Raw genomic sequence first — 14,278 nt, 5'->3', positions numbered from 1 at the left:
ACCAAAATCTTGAATCTGGGGTCGTTGGGTCTACCAGGAATTAAACTTCAGGCTGTAAAATTCTAAAAAGTGGGGAGATTGGGAAATAGGCTAATCAGGGCAAAGGCAAATAAATGATCTAGACAATCCAGAGTCTGATTATTCCATCTGCCTCTTTACTAGAGACAAATAACCTTTCTTGCACCAGAATTTCTCTCTTTCCCCTCTCCTGGATTTAAAAAAAAAAAAAAGCTTTCATTAAACACATAAACAAACATCAGCATGTTTCTGTTGTTTTTTGCAAAAACTCAAAACATATGAAAAGAAATCAGACCTCCTTTACTCTTGGGGCAAATCAGGGGGAATCTCTTTCAATTCCTCCTCCTCCTCCTCCTCCTCCTCCTCCTCCTCCTCCTCCTCCTCCTCCTCCTCCTCTTCTTCTTCTTCTTCTTCTTCTTCTTCTTCTTCTTCTTCTTCTTCTTCTTCTTCTTCTTCTTCTTCTTCTCCTCCTCCTCCTCCTCCTCCTCCTCCTCCTCCTCCTCCTCCTCCTCCTCCTCCTCCTCCTTCTCCTTCTTCTTTGTATGAGACAGGAGGTAGGTTTAGCTGTTGTATTCTCCAAAAATCCAATTCATATGATCGGATGAGATGAAATTCTCCTTTCTATCCTACACCTCCAGAATGGGGAGGAAAGAAAAGGTGAATTTGTTTCAAGTCAGGACTGCTGCAGAAATCAAAGCAGTGCTTCACTGCTACCCCTTGAAATGAAAAAAGCCCTATTTCCCTTTGTTCTGTAATACTTGGAAAAAAGTATGGCAATTTCTTTCTCTGCTTCATTAGCTCTTTTTTCTTTCCTTTTTTAAGGCTGGATTTCTAATGTGAATTAAATATTTATTTCCACAGAGAATCAATTGAAAAAAGAAAGGGGAGCTGGTTTCCATTCTGCCAGTGGTGGATTTCCAGAAAGGGCCAGTAGCATCTTGATGCTTTTGCCTCCTGCAAAATTCTTGTAAAGAACAAAAATGTTAGAGGTGAAGGACACATGGAAATGGTCACTCTTCCTACTGAGCTCTTAAAAACAGTGGCAACATAATGTGGCGGTTGTCTGCAAAAGCAGAAGTTTTGCTACTTGAATCTTCTGCAAGAGACTGAAACAGGGCAAGTAACTTTGTTACCCCTGAGTTGTCCATGCGCAGAATGGGAACTGTGCAGTAGGATCAGTGATGATATAAGCAGTGAGCTTAGATAGCCAAACAGGGAGTTCAGTTTGCTGTATATGCTGTGCCAGCATGTTGTGCAAGAATGGTTCATGATTCCAAAGTACCTGAACCTTTCTGGATGGAATCTAGAGTTCAGTGTTTCTCAACCTTGGTAACTTTAAGATGGGTGGACTTCAACTCCCAGAATCCCACAGCCAGCATGCTGGCTGGGGAATTCTGGGAGTTGAAGTCCATCTATCTTATAGTTGCCAAAGTTGAGAAACACTGGTCTAGTTTGATCCCCATCCTTATTATAATAGGAGCCTCACAGGTCTATTTGTTACTGTCTATAGCAGTAAACTACAAAACTATACATTTTAACTTTAAGAGATCTCCAAAGATACATAAACAATCTTAAGAATAAGATTCCATGTTTGTTCAGCACACTTTCATTATTCAGTTTACACAAGAAACTAGATCTTTAGTGTGTGTGTGTGTGTGTGTGTGTGTATGTATGTATGTATGTATGTGTATGTATGTATGTATGTGTGTGTGTATATATATATATATATATATATATATATATATATAACATATAGACACTCTATTAACATTTCAAAGATGCTTAAGTATCTTTTTAAAAAGTAGAGTATGCTTTCATGGTAATAAATTAGTAAATTATTTCACCTATCTTCAAAATGGCAACATATCAGAAAGTAACGTAAATTTTGGCATTGTTGGGCACTTTTCTCTGTAAATAAATACACAACTTATAGTTAGTATAGCCCTGGCAGTACCCTGTGATAAATTGATATTAGATGGGTCTATCTAATCTAATTTTAAAATTATTTAAATTGATGGTTACAACTACATGAAACTAGTTAAATGAACAGTATTCCCTTTGTCTATCATTAATCTCCTATCACTCAAGTTTCAGTGTGCTGGGAAAGTGAGGAAACATCTTCCCTGATACCACCCATAATATTATGTAGTTCTTTTATACTTCCTTATCACTTTACCAAGTTAATAATCTCAAAATATTGTACCTTGTCATCATACAACAGCTTCTTCAACCATTACAGTTTTACAGTATCATTTTTGAAGTGCAGTGAGTACAATGGTAGACAACATTCTAAGTGGGTTACACCACAGATTCATAGACCAGCTCTGAGATACTGCCTGTCTGATTTAAAGTTTCTTTCAACATGGAATTTGAATTTTACAGGAACTACCCTTTGGGCCAAAGTTTTTATCAAGCTAATTACCAGATCCCCTTTTTGGCTATTTATCACTTAAATCCCTTTAATGTATATCATGAATTTAGGATATTTAACATTTTCTTCCCCGTGTTTGGAGAGATCCTTCTGGAACTCTCTGTTTTTAATTTTGATTTTATCTATTTAGAGAAAGATTTGGTTAGAAAAATCTTCCAAAATCTTCCAGGGTCAACTTTTTTGGTAGAAATGTTTTGAATTAAGAAAGCCTGGCAATTTTAGAGTTGATATGTTACTGTTTTATTGTCTATTAGTCAAAATATTTAGAACATTCCTTTTTTAAATATAATTGTTATTAAGGATTTTGATTACAATAGTAAAAACTAATACAAACTAAACTTAGAGAAAGAGAAGAAAATAGGAAAAAATAATAAAAAGTGTAGAAAGAAAGAAAAAGAAAGAAAAAGAATATCATAAAGAAAAAGAAAAGAAATATATAAAGAAGTAACTTCCAACCTTCATCACAAGTACAAACAAGTTTAGTAACTCTTCAGCCCCTATGAAGCTACAAAGTTATTGCTTCATCCCATATCCCATCACTTATCTATAACCAAATCCATAAAACATCAATTTTTTAATCCTGGTGTCAGCAAAAGGTCCATAAAGGGTTGCCAGAACTTTGCAAAAAAAAGTCTTATTTTAACCTTGATCTAATAAACCAACTTTATATTCCTTCTTTTTACTTCTAACAGTCTTAATCTTTATTTCAATCAAATATTGACATAGGATATGATTTCTTTTCAATTCTTCTTTATCCCATTGCAGAGATTTCTTCAAGGGTTTAACAAGCCTCTCTTGTAAATCCAATAAGAAAACATTTTCCAAGTCATTCTCTTGGCTTTATCATTTGTATTTCCTTTTTAATTTTTAAAACTTCAGCCAGTTTCTTTTATATATCCAGCAAAGTGTCCTTTTCCAAGTTATTCTCTTGGCCTGTTATTTGTAGTTCCACTTTCGGTACCTTCTCTGTCTTGTCAGATAAAATTTGTTCCAACTGTCATTCCTTCATTAACATCTTTTGGACATGGTTTATCCATGGAAGCAGACATCATTACTGACAGTGTTGATATTGCAGTTATTAATTTCTGGCTCCATTCTTCAAATATCTCCTTTAATGTGTCTGATGTTATAATGTTTTGTGTCATTTTGTAAGTCCCAGTATTAACTGACATCAAAAACAGGCTTGCATATTTTTTTTTTTTTGCCTTCTGCTTAGAATCTTTAGTCCCCTCTAGTGTTCAGTTTCTAAAATCATAAGGTAACTTATCTTTGTTATGGTTTATAATGGCCAGAATAGTCAAAATAAGTCTATTTCCCATGAGAAGCTATTTATTTTTTATAATTAATTCCAACATCTTATAGTAAAAGTCAGTATTCCAAATTTATCTGAACCCTTAATCTGTTTATAACTTTCTTAAATCAAAATCTTACTCAGCATTTTGCTGTTTATTTCAAATTCTTTAAGTTCTTAAGCTTATAATTAATTTTTCTTTTGTTCAGAGTTGAAGATAAAACTCACTTCAAATGGTCGCCGAACAAATGGTCATTAAGCAAGGACTACCTGTATTTAATTGAAGAAAGGCTCAGTAATGCACAACTGTTTATCAACTGATTTCATTAGGCATGCAGAATATTTAAATGATAACTGATAGGGTGAACGTTTTTAGCACCTCACTGCAAGGTTGAAAAAATAATATTCAACGCAGACAAATTAAAATAATTTATTAGGAAAGTTGAACTGCAGCAAAATAAAATGGAAAATGCAAATTGAGACTATGTTTCTTACTATAAAGCAATTTTATTGAGAGTCAGTAAAGTCATGAAGATTTATATTTTTAACTCACCTTTCTTTCAAAACTATTTCTCAGTTGCAGAAATAGAAACAGTGATTTGATAAGGATCCCATTTATGTTAAACTGATTGCCGGCACGCTCATTATTTCTGGAAAGAAGCAATTTATTGATGTTGTTTCTGACACATCTTTAAAAACAAAATTCCCACCAATGCATCTCCCTGAAGTTTGGGTAAATGTGCAAACTGAGTAGCAAGAATTAAAAGAGAAAGTTGTGAGGATTCTGACTCCATTTGCAATATCCTATCTGGGTGTCTCAGGATTTTCTATGATCACTGCTAAAAAGAGCAAATATTAATCTAAAACCCATCTGTATCCAGAAATGAGAGAGGCTATCTCAAAAAATAAACCCCACATTTCATTAATTATGTACAAATAAGCAAGGCCATGCTTCCCATAAAAATATGATTTCAAATTTGGTGTTGTTTTTTTTAATGAAACCTTTTCACTGAAAATAACGTTGAAAGTTCATTGTTTCATTTGATATATAGCTTAAACATTAATTATTTTTATCTAATCCCAACCCCAATAAAATCATTAATTTAGCTATGTGGTAGGCGGGGTCACACAAATTAGTTTATCATTTAGGGAATCACAAAACTGCAAAGTTTAGGAATCCTGTACCATAAAGTGGAAGCATGTGGCCCTGTCTTAAGGAAAAGATAACTCTGCTGGAACTATCCATTAAAATTTGCCCCATGAAATTCCAGTTAATGGAAGCTGCATAATAAAACCATCACACTTATTAACATTTGCCACAGATTCCACACAGTGTGCATAGAAAGTTTTCTAGTGGATGTTTAAGAAGAACCTCTAAATCAGCTCTGAAGAACTTTCAGATCAATGTGGAAAGGAAATAAACTACAAAGTTTCCTGGCTGCTGTATTTTCCTACAGGAAAGACAATAGTGCTCTTCTACCACTCACATGAACACTCATAATGTTAGTGTTACACAGGAGAAGCTTTGTGGTGGGGGAAGTGATAAAAACTGTCACTTCTAGCCTAAATGCTATTTCAAGTAATGATATAGTAAATTGAATACATTGGAAAAATGATAGCTAAGCAGAATCTACAACCAGCTAGGTGGTGGCATTTAGCTAACCCTGGCTGATCCCAAAAAGCTATGAGAGAGGGACCTGATTAATATTTGGGTGGGAAACCACCAGAAAATATCAGGTCTGTAAATTATATTGGGAAGTTGAAAAATATCCCAAAAGAAAGCAATAATAAATGACTTCCATATTATGGCCAAGAAAACTACATGGATGTGTCGATAAAGTCACCAGAAGGAGACTTTCTCTAAAAAAAAATCTCTGTTGTCATTCATATTAAAAAAATAAAAGAAACATATTCTACTTTATATCATATACCAAGATATAGCTGGTGAAATAAAAGAGGACTGCAGAAAAAGCAATGAAAAACTTTAGGTACATTTTATCATTCCACAACTTTCTGGGGACAATAGTCCAGTTCATTAGACAGATGTATATCTAAATAGTATTGATGTGGACTATAAACAATGAGGTTAGCAAGGAAATAAAAAGATTTAAAGCAAATAGGTCAATTATTAAGGTAGTGCTTTTATTGATGATAGTTTTAAATTAGATTTTGGGGATTGTGTTTAATACGTAGGGGATCTCATTTTATATTTATGTAACTGTTGTCTTCATTGAAGGACAAGATACAAACTTTCAAATTAACAACATTTAATAGATTAATATATTTAAAAGCCAAAGGAGTTTGTTGATCTTGGACTGTAAGTATCTAAATGTTGAAAGCCTCACAATGGCCAAATATCCAACAGAACTGAAAAGCTTTTTAAGGTGCACATTTTTTGTGTATGTCCAGTTTTGTAATACCCTGGGAGACAGGGCAAAGAGACACAGCCACAGGAACGGTCAGATAAAGGCAGCTGAGCCTGCAGCAGGAATGTGGGTGGGGTAAGAGGCTCAGAAGAGAACATCCCTCCTAGTTTCTTGGGCTATAAAGGACCTGGCAGAAGAGATGCACTTTCAGACTTGCAAGATTATGATAATGTAGCTCTACATTAAAGTAGAATTGGCTTCCTGTCTGGTCTACCCTGTAAGGCTGACAGGTTTTAGGGCCTGTATCCTGTACATTTTATTCCTCCTTTTGTTGCCTTAAATGACTCCCTCTAACAGCAAAACTACACTTTCAAGTTTTATCAATCGACATGAACTTTTGAACATTTTAAGCCTCAATTTAAAAGTATACACATGAGAGACGACATAAATTAACAGCACAGGGGAATTAAAGTAAAGCAATGCACAAAGCACAATGGTTATATGCTACAGATACTATGAACAGGCTGCTTTGTTTATGATACCTAATGCAGGAATGAATTTATGGTTTAATGGCAGCAATGAGGAAGATCAAGACCTATATCATCACCTAATCATATGTAGTAGCTTTATGTAGAATCAGACTACTTGTCACCTAGCTGAAAAAAAGCCTGGCCAATGGGCAGTAGGTCTTGAACAGAAAACTTATTAAAATGGAAAATGTTACTTTCGCAAACCACTGGCTTTACAATGGAGTAACTAGGTTTTTTTACATGTCTCCATATCATGCATCAATCCCTCATATGCCAAGAATTCTGAGGGCAATTTTTTATCAAATCCTAAGTCTTCATGTTAGCTTTCCAATTTTTATAGCCGCATTATGGACATGATATAAACATGGATCTATCTATGTGGTCACTAAGAGTTGACAGCGACTTGATGGCACATAATCAATCAATCAAAATGGATATGAACAACTTCATCTCCATTTCGTTCCAGTTCACTATGAAAAAGTTGAAATTGGAAAATGAAACAAAAGAAACAGTTCAGTACATAAAACACCAGTGCAATTCATGTGACAGGTCTCTCCCTTAAAATTCATAGTCATATATATTCTCAAATTCTGCTGGTCACAGCAAATTCAACCTTACCTGCCTCCCTTGAAATGTTCAGCATCTCATGAATGCTGGTGATTGTTTCTGTATTTCTTCATTACTTTCATAATGTGACTCCCTCTTTTTAGATTTGGCATAGCTTTCAGAAAAAGTTCTCTTTTTTAACAGCATAGATACACAATGTGTGGTTGTAGAAATACTGCTGATCTGCATCTATCAGTATTCTTCATTATTGGCCATGTCTCTAGTTTAGTGACATCTAAAGGGCCACACCTATAGAGCATTACAAAAAAAAGATGCATTTCTAATTTCAAAGCCAACATCATATCATTTGCCTATGAATATCAACATTCATGTGAATATTTGTTCCTGGATATTATTGATAAATGCAATAAATAAATGCAAGATACAGCAGTCAGCATGAAGAGATTAAGACAGGCAAATGTCTGAGAAATGCGACTAGTTTTAAACAAACATATTTAGAATAGCTTCATGCAGACACCATTTTCAAAATATTTAATTATGCTGACTACTATAAGAAGTTATGGCTATGGCTGAATACACAAATATAAATAGATTTATTTTTTTTAAACTTCTCTCTTACAAACCATGGTTTTCCTTGAAAAAATATAATCCTCCCTCACAATCCCTTCCCCTAATTCAGTATGAATAGATTATAGCAAGATGATGTACCATAACACAATAAATGGATAGTTTGCATGTAAAACATCTTTACAAAGTATGTAGCACTGGAATGACATTTTATCAAATAATTAAAAATGACACACTCAGCAATATCTAAATCTGGTTGTTTTAAATTTATTATAAGATTATATTCATACTTATGTTTACCAGGTACTTTGTGAAGAAAGTCAGACAAAAGAAGATAACTTTCAAATGTACTTTATATATTATTGGGTTGAAACCAAGATTGTGTTCTGATGCTTCCCTTGTTCTTGTTCTTGTTTTTTTTTTTAATGAAATCAAGAAAAACCTATCAGATATCTATATAGGTGACAGACATCTGGCTGGTCTTGTCTAGACTTGAATCTCATTGGGGTCAGGCTTAGTTAGTACTTGGATAGGACAACTGGGAAACATTAGGGCTGTAGGCTAAACTGGAAGTAGACAATGGCAAACCCACTGTTACCAGCAAAACTGTACATATATGTCCATGCCATCATCTAAAAATATCTATGACTTGATTATGGGGATTTATATGTTGCCTGTGTGGAATAACATGGAAGATGGCTTCCAGCAGAATGCCTTACACATGGTAGGTCTAACAGATGGCGAACAAAGAAAGAAGACTACACATTCACTTCACTTCTATCAGTGGCCAAGACTGTTACCTTATCTATAATCTCAAGTACACTTAAGAAGCCCATGGCTTCTGCTAAATTGGAAGAAACAAAAAAATTAAGAGCAAATAATTTCTGGAAATCTAAAATCTGTTGATATTACTTATGCAATAATTTCTTTAAGGCAGTGATGAGCAACTTGGTTTCCTCTCAAGTGCAGATAACAAGGCCCATATACAATTAATGATATGGAAGCAAGAAGACCTTAAAGCTGACTGCACAGAAACCTAAGGAGTCATTTGCATCTGCCCTCACTGCAGACATGTAGCTGATACTCATGTATGTCAGGATGATTAAGAAAGTCTGAGAAATTAAGGCAAACTGAAAAGACATGAATACTTTATGGCCAACTGAAAACAATTTATTATGAACAGCTGATACCCATTTGAAAGTGGGTTTTGAATAAACTGCTGTTCTGCCATTATTCTAATCCATGATAAAATCATGGTTGAGATGGTTCTCGTAAAACCCTTAAAAAGAATGTGGTACAACCCGAGCACAGGCAGACAACTGCAATTCAAACTGTGATTGGGATAAAATAATTCTACTATGAACGAATTCAAGCTTGGAAGCTTTCAGGTAGAAATTATTAAATTTCGATTATTTTTTTCATCATTAACAGCTATTCCAAAGCAAGGATGGCTGTTTTTCTTATCCTTCCATGATACAGGATTCCAGGGTTCTCCAATTAGTCTAATGGTTGAAAGATTCAGCCAGGTTAAAAAGAAAGTCCTTTTTCATAAATCACACAATTAAACTATGAAGTCTATAGATAAGGCCAACGATTTGGGCAATTTTAACATTTCATGAGAGGTAAGACTAAAAAATAGCACCTGCTCTGTATTACTTCTCATACTGGATGTAAGGTGCTTTTGAACAGTAATCATTGGAGAACAACAGCAGGAGACGTCTTTTACTCTAATCTCCAAGTTGTGGATTTCCTATATGAATCTGGGTGGTCACACGGGAACAGGCATTTGAAATGACTCAACAGCACTCTTAAGTTTGAAAAAATCAGGAATCACAGGATTGGGTCCAAACCCCCAAAAGATGGAGGTCCACAGTTCATCTCTGCTTTAAAGGCAATAATAAAGTCTAACCACTGTATCTTAGGGGTTTTTTTTTCTAATTCTAAAATTATTCTGCATTCCCAGCAATTGTCCAATTCCACCATGTAATAATATATTATTAATTTATCATTAGTATATCAAAAGGTGTAAATTCACAGCTGGGATGAGAATTAAATTTGGTATGCCATGCTGAATTACTATCCTATGGTACACTATACCAAGGAGAAGAAAATAAAAATCAATACTATGCTCTATATTACTAGAAAGAAAACAAAAATCAAAAGAACCCCAAGTTATTTTTTTTAAAAAAACCTAAATATTCACTGATTACTCTGTTTTTCTATGCTTTTGTTCAAATTAGAGCAAAATGTACACGCAAATAATTAAAAATATATATTAGAAACTGATATCTACAACTGAGTTGTGTTTGGTAACATTTAATTAGAGAAAAATGTGAAATTAGGAGTAGAGATCAGATCTGAAACAAAAGCAAATCCATAGCTCATTCTCCTGTTATCCAGACGCATGGTGGCTAAATGCCAGCTGGACAATTCGTGACCTAATGCATATTTACATGACCATCAGCAGTCAAAACATTCCGAGGAACAACTTCAGGGAACCTATTTTACAAAAAGCTCTACAGAAACAAACCATACCCATGTGCTGGTGCCCACACATAACAAAGCAATTTGCACAGAAGTAGTTCTCAAAGCTTAGTTATAAGTGGTCTTTTTTGTAAGAAATTCAACTACACAACTAAAGATCTGTTGTAACACTTCCTGCTTCAGCTGTCCCTTTAATAATCAAGCAAGGTGCATACCCTCAATCAGCACACTTCTGAATAAGTTTGGATCAGTTACCAAGGAAATCTCAAGTCCCCTAAACACAAGAATCTAATGGGGAGGGCGGGGGAAGAGAATCATAATATACTCTTCCCTTCCCCAAAAAATAAACCAGCCCAGCTTGCCAAAACATTTCACTGCACCATCCAGTTATACCAAACTGCATTTTGCTACACACCGGAAAAGATCATTGATACGCACCACACATACACAAGCTTAAAGCTAGTATTTGGCATCTTGTAACAGTAAGTATGCAACGAGGGATTCACTGCAATGTAAGTGAGTTTCTACTTAATAAGGAATTTGGAGGATCAAACAAAGAATCCACCCAAACACGCTGCAGACAGACAATAGAGCATATTAATCCAAGTTCCTGTCTTTGCATAAATAGGCATTTTGTTACTGCCTGGACTGAACTGAAGGCTATCTCCAGAATCATCTCTGATTAATGGTCGTTATGTAGAAATATTTCGTTCTTCATGAATGAAAAAAGTTATGTATGTTCTAATTCGGTGGATGTAACATTTTTTTAAAAAAAATCCAAGCAGATGCTAACACTACTCTGATCACAACAAAAATAGATAGGTGCCAGGGTCGAAGATTTCATGAGAGCATTTTCTCCATGCAATATACAATGTATTTTCCTGCTAAATCTTAAATATAATTATGTGTTTCGCTATGTGATGACCACCCCGGTAGGGTACACATGTTAACAAAAGCAAAAGAAAATTAGAGAGATGACATGATTAACTGTATTAATTTCATGCATGGATGTGTTTTATGGGAGGAGATAAAGACCTGAAAGTAATTACCATAAACTGAAACTCCTTCACTGACCTCTGCTTGCAGCCAGCAGTTGTTAAAATGCTGATAGGTTTATAATAAAGAGCAATGACTCTCTCTTCTGTATGCTTTTCTTTTATGCTACACAAGAAGGAGTTCCTCCACCGTTGCATGAGCCCTATACCACTGTATCTATGTCTCTAATGCAGTATAAAGATTACTGGGGAAACCTATCAAATTGGAAAGCAGCAAATGTTGCCAGCCAATGGCAGAAAGGCACATGCAGAATCTAGCACATGCTCTCTGAGGCTTGGATACTGTCACTGCTGTTTAGCAGGCTGCTAATCTAATTATAGCCATTTACTAGCACAGAACGATGAACGCAGGGCACGTGACCAAGAAAATCAAATACCCCCCAAGACAGGTACACCAGGAGAGTGTACAAGAACGTATGTAAGCATGGACACATGCACTCTAGTTTCTGTCAATGCAAGAATTCCCAGTTAGATAACCAGCTGATTTCAACCACTTTTCCATGATATCTGAAGCTCTGAACAGCATTCACCCATTTCCTTTATAAACCTGCATTTTTATGTTGTTAGGTTTAACGCTTTGCAATTTAAACTCTATACATTTATACAAGGTATAGTTATTTTCAGTGAAACATTTAAGTGGGCAAGTTGAACTATTCTGAACCTATGTAAGTGGCCAACAGAATAAGAATGCACATAAAATCAGCTTTATATTTAAACACATCTCTGATAGACATGAATAAGCAGGAAGGAGGTGATGGAAGTAATCTATGCTTTCTCTGCATCCAGCAGAGGAACCAACTAGGGTACTGAAAGAGAAAAAGCATCTTTCTTCACATCCCTCCATCCCAGCTTTGCCAGCTATAAGGAAAGACGCACCTATCAAACCAATCTGAAAAAAGGACAAACCTGAATTAAAGACAACTGTCCCCAATGGGTATGTGCATGTGATGTGTGTGTGTGTGTGTGTGTGTGTGTATAGCCACACATACATACATACATACAGTATGAGTGACTAGATATCTGCCAAAAACTATACTCCAAAAAGTCCCAGAATAGATAGACATTAATTGAATCAGTAATTACTGATTTAAGACCAACCGCCTGCAAATTAAGATCCCCATTTATAAAATTAATTGCTCCCCCATATGGCAATAATTCTCTGTCTCAGAGAAACAGACAAAAGAGAAGTTTTCTTCAGCATTACACGAAAGAGTTAAATTCACCCATGAAACAACCTCTCCCAAACAGGCCCACCTTCAGCGTCTAAAAGCAGCTGTGGCTATCATCAGTTCTATCTCTTGCCCATTCTCTTCTTTTCGCAGCTTCTTCTAATCTTATCCTGTATTTTCCTGTGAATAAAAGTTTTTTCACATATTGGAAGGGCTTATTTACAAGGCTAGTATAAACATTTGGCTTCTGGCTACTGTCATATGCTTTTATCTTCCTATTGCATATCTGCCTGTGCCAGCAGAAGCTAAATCTGACACTTCTTTGCAGCATCCAAACTTCTGCAACATTAAAACTAAATTAGCCAATAAAGTGATTAACTTGGTGATAAAAAAGAACTTCATGTCCACTATGCATTCAAATGTTCAAATTCAGCAAAATAATTCCCAACTCGACATAATTACTAACTTCATTGACATGCAGGAACAGGGAATGGCCTCTTTGCCCACTTTCACATTTTGCAAGCATTAACGAGTTTAAAAGGAAATGACAACAAAGTGGTATATCTTGAATAACACAAGGAAGTGCCAGAATCTGATTTCCATTCATTAAAATACTGCGAATGTATCCAGCTCCCCTTTATTAACAGACACTCATTTAAGCATACATACGACTGCAGACTGAAAATGGCACCTTCTGAAAAACCCCAAATAATACAGGCAAACAGAAAAAGAATCAGGCGCTTGAGGTCCTACAGTTATTCTTCAAGAACAGTTTCCAGAAGTCCAACATATCACCTATGGCAACATATACTGAGGTTGTAGCTCAGGAACAACTGGAGAGTATAGATTCCTTGTATTTATTACAGAAGATATACAGTAGGTCAGAAATTAAGTGTTAAGAAATTAAAACTTTCTTTCTTTAGTTAGTTATTTTAAACAAGCCTGTACAAACTGCTGAAGCTGTCATTACAATCTTTCGTTTGCAAGATAGGTATTTCACTTCTTTTTTAACAACACCACTGTTGCTCCGTTTTCAGTGTCCGTCAACTAACCTTATCTATAAATATCTGTGGAAGTAACAGAAGGTATCCCATTAAAGATGCTATTATAATGCAGGGAGAAAAGAACAGCTCTGTAATGAATAGCCTTTTTAAGTCTTGGCCCAAAGTATTTTGCAGCCTGAAACACTAAAAACAAATGGCTCCTACCTCCCCCCAATTTTTTTATGAAAGGTAAAACGGCAGCAGAATTTTGCTTCAAAACTAGTGACTGGGCATATCCATCATTACAGCAGATATGCAGCTTTGGGGAACAGAACAACCCTCATTCTATCAAGCAATAAACCTGCTTGTCCCTTAGATTAAAATAGTATTCTAAGAATTTCTAAATGAGGATTCCTTAGTACATTGCATCCGGAAATTTTACCACCTAATTCCAGAGAATGTACAACTGTGTCTCAAAGAAACCTTACAGTAATCTGTTGACTGCTTCCCCCTGGAAGTCAAGCTACAGTGAGTAGGTACCTAACGTACCTACACTGAGATAATAAGAAAGAGCTGCCAGGCAGCAGAAGCAAAGAGCAGGTTATTCCCGGAGCACATAAAATAGATGAAAGAGAACACTGTACTGGTGCCAAAAGCACACACGGTTGCTTTTCTTTTCTATCCTTACAAACCTTCACATGCAAGAAGGCCATGGAATTTATTACACAGAATCTTTTGTATATATAAGAGTGTGTGCGTCTTGCTCTTGTCTGCTAGCATGACAAAAACACACAGACAGTATTCTATTCTATGAGAA

The 14,278-nt window shown here is 35.4% G+C and overlaps 1 protein-coding gene across 4 annotated transcripts in view; it reads right to left on the bottom strand.

Moving 5' to 3' along the window:
• Positions 1-14,278, bottom strand: part of FAM110B (family with sequence similarity 110 member B) — an 86,501-nt gene that overhangs the window by 26,345 nt on the left and 45,878 nt on the right. The window contains exon 1 of one of the 4 annotated variants that reach the window (XM_025172701.2): positions 11,329-11,459. The exons of 2 other annotated variants lie outside the window; for them this stretch is intronic. The gene's annotated coding sequence lies outside the window, so the exon portion shown is untranslated. Of the gene's footprint in view, positions 1-11,303; positions 11,460-14,278 lie in introns of those variants that run through there. One more of the 4 variants, XM_025172702.2, reaches the window with a different exon arrangement.

This window comes from Python bivittatus, unplaced genomic scaffold, assembly GCF_059951505.1.
Source record: "Python bivittatus isolate LINGU-HERP-01145 unplaced genomic scaffold, Pbiv_v1 ctg000840_np1212, whole genome shotgun sequence".
NCBI lineage: Eukaryota > Metazoa > Chordata > Lepidosauria > Squamata > Pythonidae > Python > Python bivittatus.
The sequence above is the reverse complement of the archived record's forward strand: the minus strand, read 5'-3'. Positions and strand labels throughout refer to the sequence as shown.